Genomic DNA, 14,576 nt, shown 5'->3' on the forward strand with positions numbered 1-14,576 from the left:
CTCTATACAGCTCTGTACTATGTTAAACTCTATACAGCTCTGTACTATGTTAAACTCTATACAGCTCTGTACTATGTTAAACTCTATACAGCTCTATACTATGTTAAACTCTATACAGCTCTGTAGTATGTTAAACTCTATACAGCTCTGTAGTATGTTAAACTCTATACAGCTCTGTAGTATGTTAAACTCTATACAGCTCTGTACTATGTTAAACTCTATACAGCTCTGTACTATGTTAAACTCTATCCAGCTCTGTACTATGTTAAACTCTATACAGCTCTGTACTATGTTAAACTCTATACAGCGCTGTAGTATGTTAAACTCTATACAGCTCTGTACTATGTTAAACTGTAGTATGTTAAACTCTATACAGCTCTGTACTATGTTAAACTCTATACAGCTCTATACTATGTTAAACTCTATACAGCTCTGTAGTATGTTAAACTCTATACAGCTCTGTAGTATGTTAAACTCTATACAGCTCTGTAGTATGTTAAACTCTATACAGCTCTGTAGTATGTTAAACTCTATCCAGCTCTGTACTATGTTAAACTCTATACAGCTCTGTACTATGTTAAACTCTATACAGCGCTGTAGTATGTTAAACTCTATACAGCTCTGTACTATGTTAAACTGTAGTATGTTAAACTCTATACAGCTCTGTAGTATGTTAAACTCTATACAGCTCTGTACTATGTTAAACTCTATACAGCTCTGTAGTATGTTAAACTCTATACAGCTCTGTACTATGTTAAACTCTATACAGCTCTGTAGTATGTTAAACTCTATACAGCTCTGTAGTATGTTAAACTCTATACAGCTCTGTAGTATGTTAAACTCTATACAGCTCTGTAGTATGTTAAACTCTATACAGCTCTGTAGTATGTTAAACTCTATACAGCTCTGTAGTATGTTAAACTCTATACAGCTCTGTAGTATGTTAAACTCTATACAGCTCTGTAGTATGTTAAACTCTATACAGCTCTGTAGTGTGTTAATGGAAACAATATAGAATGAAAGTAATATAATATGCATATGTATGTTAATATCAGACTTATAGGTCTACAGGTTTACATGTAGGAGTGTTGTTCTCTACATCTCTATATTATGGTAATGCCAGAGTTTGGAGGTCTAGCTAGCTACAGTATAGAGGGTTGTTCTCTACATCTCTATATTATGGTAATGCCAGAGTTTCATCCGTGTGAATGCAGTGTTGTGTTGCTAAATGAATGACCCCCTGTAGTTAATGGAACCCAGTTCTTTCAGCTAACATTACAGCCATCTCTGTTACCTGCTGATGAGTATTCACAGGGCAACACACACACACACACCCACACACACACACACACACACACACACACACACACACACACACACACACACACACACACACACACTGTATCTGTACTTCACTTTACCATTTATATTTTATAACTTTTACTTTTACTTCACTACGTTCCTAAAGAAAATAATGTCATCAGACTCACCTGGACTCCATCACCTCTTTGGTTCCTTCCCTATATATGTCACTCACCTTGGTTCCTTCCCTATAAATGTCACTCCCTTTGGTTCCTTCCCTATATATGTCACTCCCCTTGGTTCCTTCCCTATATATGTCACTCCCTTTAGTTCCTTCCCTATATATGTCACTCCCTTTGGTTCCTTCCCTATCTATGTCACTCACCTTGGTTCCTTCCCTATATATGTCACTCTCCTTGGTTCCTTCCCTATATATGTCACTCCCCTTGGTTCCTTCTCTATATATGTCACTCCCCTTGGTTCCTTCCCTATATATGTCACTCCCTTTGGTTCCTTCCCTATAAATGTCACTCCCCTTGGTTCCTTCCCTATATATGTCACTCCCCTTGGTTCCTTCCCTATATATGTCACTCCCTTTGGTTCCTTCCCTGTATATGTCACTCCCTTTGGTTCCTTCCCTATATATGTCTCTCCCTTTGGTTCCTTCCCTATATATGTCACTCCCTTTGGTTCCTTCCCTATATATGTCACTCCCCTTGGTTCCTTCCCTATATATGTCACTCCCTTTGGTTCCTTCCCTATATATGTCACTCCCCTTGGTTCCTTCCCTATATATGTCTCTCCCTTTGGTTCCTTCCCTATATATGTCACTCCCTTTGGTTCCTTCCCTATATATGTCACTCCCCTTGGTTCCTTCTCTATATATGTCACTCCCTTTGGTTCCTTCCCTATATATGTCACTCCCTTTGGTTCCTTCCCTATATATGTCACTCCCTTTGGTTCCTTCCCTATATATGTCACTCCCTTTGGTTCCTTCCCTATATATGTCACTCCCTTTGGTTCCTTCCCTATATTGTTACAAATTCACACACTTATCAAAATAACATTCCTGGTCATCCCTACTACCTCTGATCATGCTTCGTTTGTAAATTTTGTCTGGGTGTTGGAGCTTGCACCTGGCTTTTCGTAAATAAAACAAACAAGAAAATGGTGCCGGTTGGTTTTCTTAATATAAGGAATTTGAAATTATTCAAAGTTTGACTTTTACTTTTGATACTTAAGTATATTTTAACAATTACATTTACTTCAATACTTAAGTATATTTAAAACCAAATATTTGTATTTTACTGGGAGACTTTCATAGTCATTTTCTTTTAAGGCATATTTACTTTTACTCAAGTATGACCATTGGGTACTTTTTCCACCACTGCACACACAGACACACAGAGACACACACACGTATTCTGCCAGGGGACACACTCCCAATCAGCTCATGTGAACCTGGTGCTGTGGCCCCCTGGAGGAAGACTAATGAGAAGGAAAGAACAGGGTTCAACCTAACATTTCTCTCTCTCAATACCTTGATCACACACATACCTCCTCAGGCCAGAGGGAAGATGAAATAAGGAGGGTGTGTGTGTGTGTGTGTGTGTGTGTGTGTGTGTGTGTGTGTGTGTGTGTGTGTGTGTGTGTGCGTGTGTGTGCGTGGGTGCGTGTGTGTGCGTGGGTGCGTGTGTGCGTGTGTGCGTGCGCGTGTGTGTGTGTGTGTGTGTGTGTGTGTGTGTGTGTGTGTGTGTGTGTGTGTGTGTGTGTGCTGCCCTGTGGACACTAATGCTATGAACTGAAATACTGAAAGATGTGAGCTCACAAAGACACGGCGGTTGGAACCACAAATCTCAAGTTTGGACTCATCAGACCAAAGGACACATTTCCACCGGTCTAATGTCCATTGCTCGTGCTTCTTGGCCCAAGCAATGCTCTTCTTCTTATTGGTGTCCTTTAGTTGTGGTTTCTTTGCAGCAATTCGACCATGAAGGACTGATTCACACAGTCTCCTCTGAACAGTTGATGTTGAGATGTGTCTGTTACATGAACTCTGTGAAGCATGTATTTGGGCTGCAATTTCTGAGGCTGGTAACTCTAATGAACTTATTCTCCACATCAGAGGTAACTCTGGGTCTTCCATTCCTGTGGCCAGGTTCATCACAGCGCTTGATGGTTTTTGCGACGGCAGTTCAACAAACATTCCAATTTCTTGAAATGTTTCATATTGACAGACCTTCATGTCTTAAAGTAATGACGGACTGTCGTTTCTCTTTGTTTATTTGAGCTGTTCTTGACATAATACGGACTTGGTCTTTTACCAAATAGGGCTATCTCCTGTATACCACCTCTACCTTATCACACCACAACTGATTGGCTCAAACGCATTAAGAAGTGAAATTCCTCAAATTAACAAGGCACACCTGTTAATTGAAATGCATTCCAGGTGACTACCTCATGAAGCTGGTTGAGAGAATGCCAATAGTGTGCAAAGCTGTCATCAAGGCAAAGGGTGACTACTTTGAAGAATCTCAAATATGGAATATATTTGGATTCAGTTAACACTTTTTTGGTTACTACATGATTCCATATGTGTTATTTCATAGTTTTGATGTCTTCGGTATTATTGTACAATGTAGAAAATAGTAAAAAATAAAGGAAAACCCTTGAATGAGTAGGTGTGTCCAAACCTTTGACTGGTACTGTATGTATCTGTGTGTTTGTGTGCATGTCAGGCAGTTTGATGAATTAATGTTGCATTTCCAATTCATAATGCATATTCTGTGCCTCAGAACACATTCCATCTCAGCAGGCAGACTAGGCAGGTTTTATGTTATATCACATCATATGAGACACATTGAATAAAACAATGTTGAAAGATTTCAAGGGTCTGGAACAAGAGCCTCTGATAGCGTTGGAAACAGCCCTGATCCTGTTCAATCCATGACTCTCAGCTTCTCTGCTTCTATTAGCAATAAAAACAATAACAACTGGGAGACTGTTTGTTTTTCCAAACCACAACATAAAGGAAGAGAGAAACCCACAGCTGGTTTCTCCTCTCCTCTGCTTCTAGGTTTCTATGCTTCCACACACACACACACACACACACACACACACACACACACACACACACACACACACACACACACACACACACACACACACACACACACACACACACACACACACACACCTCTGTGACAGACAATATATTATTAATCCAGCATGTAGTATGGATCCTGGTCTTCTATCTATCTAATTATAGCAGTGCCACAAGTCATTCTTTATTTAAAGGGGCTTAAGCTTAAATTAGATTGTTCAAACTAAACACACAGCGGACATGGCTGGTTGCCTCCATGGTTCATAAAGAATACTAGCAGTGGGGGAAAAGACCATCCTGGATCCCAGCCCCAGGCACAGGCAATAAGAACAGTGAGCTTATCAGTCCCAAATGGCACCCTATTCCCTTTATGGGCCCATTTGGGCTCTGGTCAAAAGTAGTGCACTATATAGGGAATAGGGTGCCATTTGGTAGATGTTCTCAGTTAGACAGATGGTACAACACATGCACTTGGGACAACCAGGCTCAACACAGTTCCTCACAACCCAACCCGGTCCTGTCATGGCACGATATAGATATTAAAGCTCTGGGGCTCCCCCTGGACTGGTTGCGAACAGGACGAGAAGACAGAGAAAGAGGTAGGAGAAAGAGTGAGAGAGAGTCTGTGATGGATAACTAGGTCCCCCATTTGCCTCTCTCTCTCTGAGAAGGACGAGGCAGCAACCCAAACCAGGCTAACTGACAGCCTGTGGTTTTGCTCCCATTGATACTGTCTGATGTAGAGGAGACTTCTAGGACATATTGTGAGTGCTGCAGTTGTTAGCCTGATGACCAATACACAGGTGTAAAATCACACATGACATGTCGTAAATGAAGCTGTGGAACGAGTTCGACAGAATGACACTAGTGGCGTAGCCAGAATTTTTTTGACGGATGGGTCTGCAGAAGTGTGGGTGCCCCTCCCCCAAATGAGGTAAAACAGCTAACTTCCTGCAAGTTTACACATTGTGCCATGGGGTAAAGAGGACAATTCTACACACTCTGTTATGATGCTTAGAGAAAATGTTGGTGTTTTAAAGCTAATTTCCTGCAATTCTACACATTTCCCCATGGGGCAGAGAGGAAAACATGCAGTTTTAGAGCTGATTAAAGCTAGAATGTAGGTGTGTTGACTGTGATACAGGCACTGGATTATCAGCTAAATGAACAAATGAAATAGAAGTAGGCAGTGACATGCTGCATATGTACAGAGATAGAAGCAAAGCCACATATGCCTCAATGACGGCATGTTGGTGGCATTTTGGGACTGTGGCTTTCAGTTGTTTTTGGCAACCCATCCTGTGAGAGTGTATGTTTTTCCAGGTCATCTGTCCTGCTATTATTTAATCAAATCTGACTAACCCAGTGCACTGCTAACTTTGCATGTTTAGATGAAAATAAAAATAATATCCCGATTTGAACACTATTGGACATTTTGTTGTTGATGCTCAATCTGAGTGGGTGAGCCCACCCAGACCCACCCTAGCATACGCCTCTGCACTAGTGGGAATACAACCCTCCACGGGTTGACCGAGTGAATTCATAACTTGTGTGTTGTTTTTGTTTTCATGTATAGCACGGGTGTCCAACCCTGCTCCTGGAGAGATACCCTCCTGTAGGTTTTCACTCTAACCCTGTTTCTGGAGAGCTAACCTTCTGTAGGTTTTCACTCCAACCCTGCTCCTGGAGAGATACCCTCCTGTAGGTTTTCACTCTAACCCTGTTCCTGGAGAGCTACCCTCCTGTAGGTTTTAACTCCAATCCTGTTCCTGGAGAGCTACCCTCCTGTAGGTTTTCACTCTAACCCTGTTCCTGGAGAGATACCCTCCTGTAGGTGTTAACTCCAATCCTGTTCCTGGAGAGCTACCCTCCTGTAGGTTTTCACTCTAACCCTGTTCCTGGAGAACTACCCTCCTGTAGGTTTTCACTCCAACCCTGTTCCTGGAGAGCTACCCTCCTGTGGGTTTTAACTCCAACCCTGTTCCTGGAGAGCTACCCTCCTGTAGGTTTTAACCCTGTTCCTGGAGAGCTACCCTCCTGTAGGGTTTCACTCCAATCCTGTTCCTGGAGAGCTACCCTCCTGTAGGTTTTCACTCCAACCCTGTTCCTGGAGAGCTACCCTCCTGTTGGTTTTAACTCCAACCCTGTTCCTGGAAAGCTACCCTCCTGTAGGTTTTCACTCCAACCCTGTTCCTGGAGAGCTACCCTCCTGTAGGTTTTAACCCTGTTCCTGGAGAGCTACCCTCCTGTAGGTTTTAACCCTGTTCCTGAGGAGCTACCCTCCTGTAGGTTTTCACTCCAATCCTGTTCCTGGAGAGCTACCCTCCTGTAGGTTTTAACTCCAACCCTGTTCCTGGAGAGCTACCCTCCTGTTGGTTTTAACTCCGACCCTGTTCCTGGAAAGCTACCCTCCTGTAGGTTTTAACTCCAACCCTGTTCCCGGAGAGCTACCCTCCTGTAGGTTTTTTGCTCCATGCCTAATCTAGCACATCTGATAACAATTAATAATTATCTTGTTGATAAGATGAATCAGGTTAGTTACAATTCGGGTTGGGGTGAAAACCTACAGAAGGTTAGCTCTCCAGAAACAGGGTTGGAGAGCCCAGATGTATAGTGTGCGTGTGTGTGCGCGCGTGCATAAAGTCAGAGTTCGTGTAACACACCATTTGTACACATTATCACATTGTTGTGAATATATATACTGAACAAAAATATAAACGCAACATGTAAAGTGTTGGTCCCGTGTTTTATGAGCTGAAATTAGAAATCCCATACATTTTCCATATGCATAAAAAGCTTATTCCTTTCCAATTTTGTGCACAAATTTGTTTTCATCCCCATTAGTAAGCATTTATCTTTTGCCAATATAATCCATCCACCAACAGCATGGTCATTACACAGGTGCACCTTGTGCTGGGGACAATAAAAGGTAACTTTAAAATGTGCAGTTTTGTTACACAACACAATCCCACAGATGTCTCAATTTTTGAGGGGGTATGTAATTAGCATACTGACTGCAAGAATGTCCACCAGAGCTGTTGCCAGAGAATTAAATGTTCATTTCTCTACCATAAGCTGCCTCCAACATCATTTTAGAGAATTTGGCTGTACATCCAACCAGCCTCACAACCGCAGACCACTTGTAACCATGCCAGCACAGGACCTCCAAATCCGGCTTCTTCACCTGAGAGAGACTGAGCAGGGTGATGATGAGTATTTCTGTCTGTAATAAAGCACTTTTGAGAGGAAAAACTCATTCTGATTGGCTGGTCCTGGCTCCCCAGTGGGTGGTCCTAAGCCCTCCCAGGCCAACCCATAGCTGCATCCCTGCCCAGTCATGTGAAATCCATAGATTAGGGCTTAATTAATTTATTTCAATTGACGGATTTCCTTATATGAACTGTAAATCAGTAGAATCTTTGAAATTGTTGCATGTTGCGTTTATATTTTTGTTAAGTAAATTAATTCACAGGGTAAATGATCTGTGATTTAGCAGGCAGACAGAGTGAGTTAGTGTTGTGCCTCTTATCTGAAGAGCCTGCTGTGTCTGCCAAACACACTAATTGCGTCCCAAATGGCAGCATATTCACTACATGGTGCACTACTTTTGACCAGTTGTGCACTATGCAGGACATAGGGTGACATTTGGGACAGAGCCACTATCAAGCAGAGTCATTACTTCGGGTAATTGCTTTGTAGCACGGCTAATCCAAACACACGTTTTAGAGAGGGATCATGTGTTTCAATCAGGTAATGCAACAGAAATACAAGACTTTAGCAACGTGCACCACAAGACTGAAACAGGAACAACGCACACACGCAGCACACAGCACATACACACACTGACACACACACACACACAAACACACACACACACACACATCCAAGCACGCACACATTGACACACACACACACGCACTGACACACACACACACACTGACACACACACACACACAGACTGACACACACACACACACACACACACACACACACTGACACACATCCAAGCACACACACACTGACACACACACACACACTGACACACACACACAGAATGACACACACACACACACACACACTGACACACACACACAGACTGACACACACACACTGACACACACACACAGACTGACACACACACACACACTGACACATTCACACACACACACAAACACACACACTGACACACACACACACACACACATCCAAGCATGCACACACTGACACACACACACACACTGACACACACACACAGACTGACACACACACACACACACTGACACATTCACACACACACACACACACAAACACACACACTGACACACACACTGACACACACACAAACACACACACTGACACACACACACACTGACACACACACTGACACACACACAAACACACACACTGACACACACACACACACACTGACACACACACACACACACACACACACACACACACACACACACTGACACACACACACACACACACACCCAAGCACGCACACACACGCATGCACACATGTACACAAATACACCCACACCTCAGTTAGATAGGCCATCATGTACTTTAAATCACGGCAGGTAGAGTGACTCAATGATTTGTCAGGGATCAGTTGGATATGAAATGGTAGTGTGACTCAGTGATTTGTCAGGGATCAGTTGGATATGAAATGGTAGTGTGACTCAGTTATTTGTCAGGGATCTGTTGGATATGAAATGGTAGTGTGACTCAGTGATTTGTCAGGGATCTGTTGGATATGAAATGGTAGAGTGACTCAGTGATTTGTCAGGGATCAGTTGGATATGAAATGTCAACAGTAACAGAAATGTAATAGATTTTGGCATTAGCATTTAATTTGGAGAGAGAGAGAGATGTAACCTTTTCTCATTTCCTCAGCCACACACCACAAATAGTTTTTATTCATTTTAAATGGAACCTTTATTTAACTAGGCAGGTCAGTTATGAACAAATTCTTATTTATAATGACGTGTGGTGAAACAAAGCTCAGTAATGATTATTTACCAGTGTGTGTGTGTGTGTGTGTGTGTGTGTGTGTGTGTGATACCCCGGTAAGAACAATAAACCAAGCAGTGGACTTCCAATCAACAGCCCACAACATCAGCTCTCCTGCTCGCCAGCTGCAGGCTGTAGTATTGATGTAAAAGGGCCAGACTCTGGTTATTAGGCTGAGGACAAAACTTTATTGTTCAATTTAGATCATACAGCTTCCAGGAATATGAGTGGGTTATAGCAATGAAACCTCCTAACCAATTGTATTACGCAATGCAGGGTCATTCTACCACACATGTTTTCTGTCTCTCGTTGTCTCACTCTGTCTTTCTCCTAATTCCCTGTCCCACAACATCTTAAATTATATACATGCACACAAACATGAATTATCGAAGAGTGAAGAGGGCAGACTAACATAGCTACTTTGAGTTGTATAACACTTCATGCATCTAAAAGTTGTCTGAGATCAGAGGAAAGGACAGCTGATTTTCAGATATGTGGTTACACCACCACCTAGTGGTATTTACATGTATTACATTAATATATATGTTTGATGCAGGCAGTGTATGTACTGTGTGTACCATGATTGAAAAGTAGTGGACAATAGGTCCCATGTGGCTCAGTTGGAAGAGCATGGCAATTGCAATGCCAGGGTTGTGAGTTTGATTCCCACGGGGAACAGTATGAAAATGTATGCACTCACTATTATAATCTTACAGGAGGGTGGCTCTCCAGGAACAGGGTTGGAGTGAAAACCTACAGGAGGGTAGCTCTCCAGGAACAGGGTTGGAGTGAAAACCTACAGGAGGGTAGCTCTCCAGGAACAGGGTTGGAGTGAAAACCTACAGGAGGGTAGCTCTCCAGGAACAGGGTTGGAGTTAAAACCTACAGGAGGGTAGCTCTGCAGGAACAGGGTTGGAGTGAAAACCTACAGGAGGGTAGCTCTCCAGGAACAGGGTTGGAGTGAAAACCTACAGGAGGGTAGCTCTCCGGGAACAGGGTTGGAGTGAAAACCTACAGGAGGGTAGCTCTCCAGGAACAGAGTTGGAGTGAAAACCTACAGGAGGGTAGCTCTCCAGGAACAGGGTTGGAGTTAAAACCTACAGGAGGGTAGCTCTCCAGGAACAGGGTTGGAGTGAAAACCTACAGGAGGGTAGCTCTCCAGGAACAGGGTTGGAGTGAAAACCTACAGGAGGGTAGCTCTCCAGGAACAGGGTTGGAGTTAAAACCTACAGGAGGGTAGCTCTGCAGGAACAGGGTTGGAGTGAAAACCTACAGGAGGGTAGCTCTCCAGGAACAGGGTTGGAGTGAAAACCTACAGGAGGGTAGCTCTCCAGGAACAGGGTTGGAGTGAAAACCTACAGGAGGGTAGCTCTCCAGAAACAGGGTTGGAGTGAAAACCTACAGGAGGTTAGCTCTCCAGGAACAGGGTTGGAGTTAAAACCTACAGGAGGGTAGCTCTGCAGGAACAGGGTTGGAGTGAAAACCTACAGGAGGGTAGCTCTCCAGGAACAGGGTTGGAGTGAAAACCTACAGGAGGGTATCTCTCCAGGAACAGGATTGGAGTGAAAACCTACAGGAGGGTAATTCTCCAGGAACAGGGTTGGAGTGAAAACCTACAGGAGGGTATCTCTCCAGGAACAGGATTGGAGTGAAAACCTACAGGAGGGTAATTCTCCAGGAACAGGGCTGAAACAAAAACCAGAGGACCAATAGTTTATACAAAAAATAACTGTGTATTAAGTTTTATCACAAGCACAAACAGGTAAGTGCCAAAATGAAGGAAACACCAACTGTTGTAAAATGTCATAAAAGATGTTGGGCACCACGAGCTGCCAGAACAGCTTCAATGCACCTTGGACTGGAGTCTACAAGTCAACCTAAACCATACCAGGACAATGCACCTTGGACTGGAGTCTACAAGTCAACCTAAACCATACCAGGACAATGCACCTTGGACTGGAGTCTACAAGTCAACTTAAACCATCCCAGGACAATGCACCTCGGACTGGAGTTTACAAGTCAACCTAAACCATCCCAGGACAATGCACCTCGGACTGGAGTTTACAAGTCAACCTAAACCATCCCAGGACAATGCACCTTGGACTGGAGTTTACAAGTCAACCTAAACCATACCAGGACAATGCACCTTGGACTGGAGTCTCCAAGTCAACTTAAACCATCCCAGGACAATGCACCTTGGACTGGAGTCTACAAGTCAACCTAAACCATCCCAGGACAATGCACCTTGGACTGGAGTCTCCAAGTCAACCTAAACCATCCCAGGACAATGCACCTTGGACTGGAGTCTACAAGTCAACCTAAACCATCCCAGGACAATGCACCCAACATACAGTGCATTTGGAAAGTATTCAGACCCCTTGAATTAGTCCACATTTTGTTACGTTACAGCCTTATTATAAAATGTATTAAATGAATAAAAAACATCATCAATCTACACACAATACCCCATAATGAAAGTAGAAAGTAAAAAAGTATATTTATTCAGACCCTTTGCTATGACACTCAAAATTGAGCTCAGGTGCATCGTGTTTCCATTGATTATCCCCGAGATGTTTCTACAACTTGATTGGAGTCCATCTGTAGTAAAATCAATTGTTTGGACATGATTTCAAATCAAATTTTATTTGTCACATACGCCGAATACAACAAGTAGACCTTACAGTGAAATGCTTACTTACAAGCCCTTAACCAACAAGCTGTTTGTAAAGGCTTACACCTGTCTATATAAGGTCCCACAGTTGACAGTGCATGTCAGAGCAAAAACCAAGCCATGAGGTCGAAGGAATTGTCCGTTAAGCTCCGAGACAGGATTGTGACGAGGCAGAGATCTGGGGAAGGGTACAAAACAATTTCTGTAGCATTGAAGGTCCCCAAGAACACAGTGGCCTCCATCATTCTTAAATGGAAGAAGTTTGGCACCACCAAGACTCTTCCTAGAGCTGCCCTATCCTAGCTGCTTCTATCTCAAGGCCATCAGACTGTTAAACAGCCATCACTAACATTGAGTGGCTGCTGCCAACATACTGACTCAACTCCAGCCACTTTAATAATGGAAAAATGTATGGAAAAATGTATCACTAGTCACTTTAAACTATGGCACTTTGTTTACATACCCTACATTACTCATCTCAAATGTATATACTGTACTCTATACCATCTACTGTATCTTGCCATCTGTATGTAATACATGTATCACTAGCCACTTTAAACTATGGCACTTTGTTTACATACCCTACATTACTCATCTCATATGTATATACTGTACTCTATACCATCTACTGTATCTTGCCTATGCCGCTCTGTACCATCACTCATTCATATACCTTTATGTACATATTCTTCATCCCTTTACACTTGTGTGTATAAGGTAGTAGTTTTGGAATTGTTAGGTTAGATTACTCGTTGGTTATTACTGCATTGTCGGAACTAGAAGCACAAGCATTTCCCTACACTCGCATTAACATCTGCTAACCATGTGTAGGTGACAAATCAAATTTGATTTGATTTGACGTAGGTAACATTCTATAAGAGGTGCTGGTAGACAAGCAGTAGAACATGTGATGTGTCCGTGTAGTCTACTGGCCCAATTCAAGCACTGGACACGCCTGGTGAAATAAAGGTTCAATTCATGAAAATAATGTATAAATAAATAAATAAATGTATAATATATATTTTGCTAACAGTAAAATCCAACCAGTCATGTTAACCTCAGCCTTTAAAATCTATTTGTTCAAATAAGCCCTTCACTCGGCACGTGCTGTCAGAATGTGTGTCCAAGATAGCTTCAATGAGCATTTGGACAGAGCTATTTAGAGACCTCATAATACTGAATCATATTAAACCATTGTAATGTGTTTGTTTTTCTTCCATTAGTGCAATGACCCCAAAAACTCAGACGAGCCTTGTGACATGACATTCATTCCCTAATCCAGTAGTTACCTTGCGTGACTCTTGTTGGCTCCAACAAACGGGACACTAACCAGCTTACTGTACAGGTTACAGATGACGCACCCCCCCCCCCCCCCCCCCCCCCCCCCCCCCTAATCCTGGGGCTGAAACCACCTCATACTGTAGACCACCTCAAGTGACCTGCAACAGAAAGTGTCCCGAGGTTACCTTACTGTAGACCAGTCTTTCTTCATCCTGGTACTGAGGACACAAAGAGGTGCACAGTTTGGTTCTGGCCTCAGCACTACACAGCTGGTACAAATGATCAAAGCCTGAGAATGAGTTGATCATTTGAATCAGCTGTGTAGTGCTGGGGCCAAAACCAAAACGTTTTGGCACCCTTTTGTGTCTCCAGGGACCAGGATTAAGGAAGACTGCCGTAGATTACAATTGCCACAATGTAAAATCCAGGAGGCGAACCATGCGCCGGGCCTCGGGCCTCATCTGACCTACAGCGAAAACAAAGGAGTTCAGCTCATCGTGCCACATGGATCACGTACCAATCTGATACCAGAGTCATGACTACATTGCCGTGACACCAGAGTGGCCCTTCCTTGAGACAAAAGGAGGCAACAGGAATTACAGGTCAATAACAGGTCATTGTCTCTGTTTAAAGGGTCTGCTAGTATCACAGCAAAATGCCAGACTAAATGTACTCATTAGATGTACTGAGTAGAGGTACACTTAGTTTGTGACATTTTACCAATGCTAGTTTGTCCTTTATGTTTTTATGTTGTCAGTTTGTTCTCGTTCTGTCCTAAAAAAAACAAAGTTCCAACCTTGGGTCTCCTGCACATCACAAGACTGTGTTAGCCAGTTGAGCAAAATTTCCCGGGCATTATATCGTGGGAGCCAACCAGTTTTCAGGTCCCAGGCTATAATTGACACACAAAAAAACTCTCAAATCGTGCTGAAAGTCCCCTGCACCCTAAGGCATAGGTTCCCAAAGGATTTATACTGTGACCTGGTTTAGACTTTTGGTATTTGTGCTGTGCCCTATAATATAGCAAAACACATTATTCTAGACATGACACGTCTCACGTCCCTCGCCCATGACATGACCCAATAATAGGTAAACGGTCCAGAGCAGGGGCGGACTGGGACCAGAAATCTGCGTAGGCATTTCTAACATACAGTACCTGCGCTTGTTTTTTTCCTTAAGGACCCCACACTGGTCCGTGTTCTC

Source organism: Oncorhynchus mykiss, chromosome 21, assembly GCF_057628025.1.
Source record: "Oncorhynchus mykiss isolate SJ-2025 chromosome 21, ASM5762802v1, whole genome shotgun sequence".
Lineage (NCBI taxonomy): Eukaryota > Metazoa > Chordata > Actinopteri > Salmoniformes > Salmonidae > Oncorhynchus > Oncorhynchus mykiss.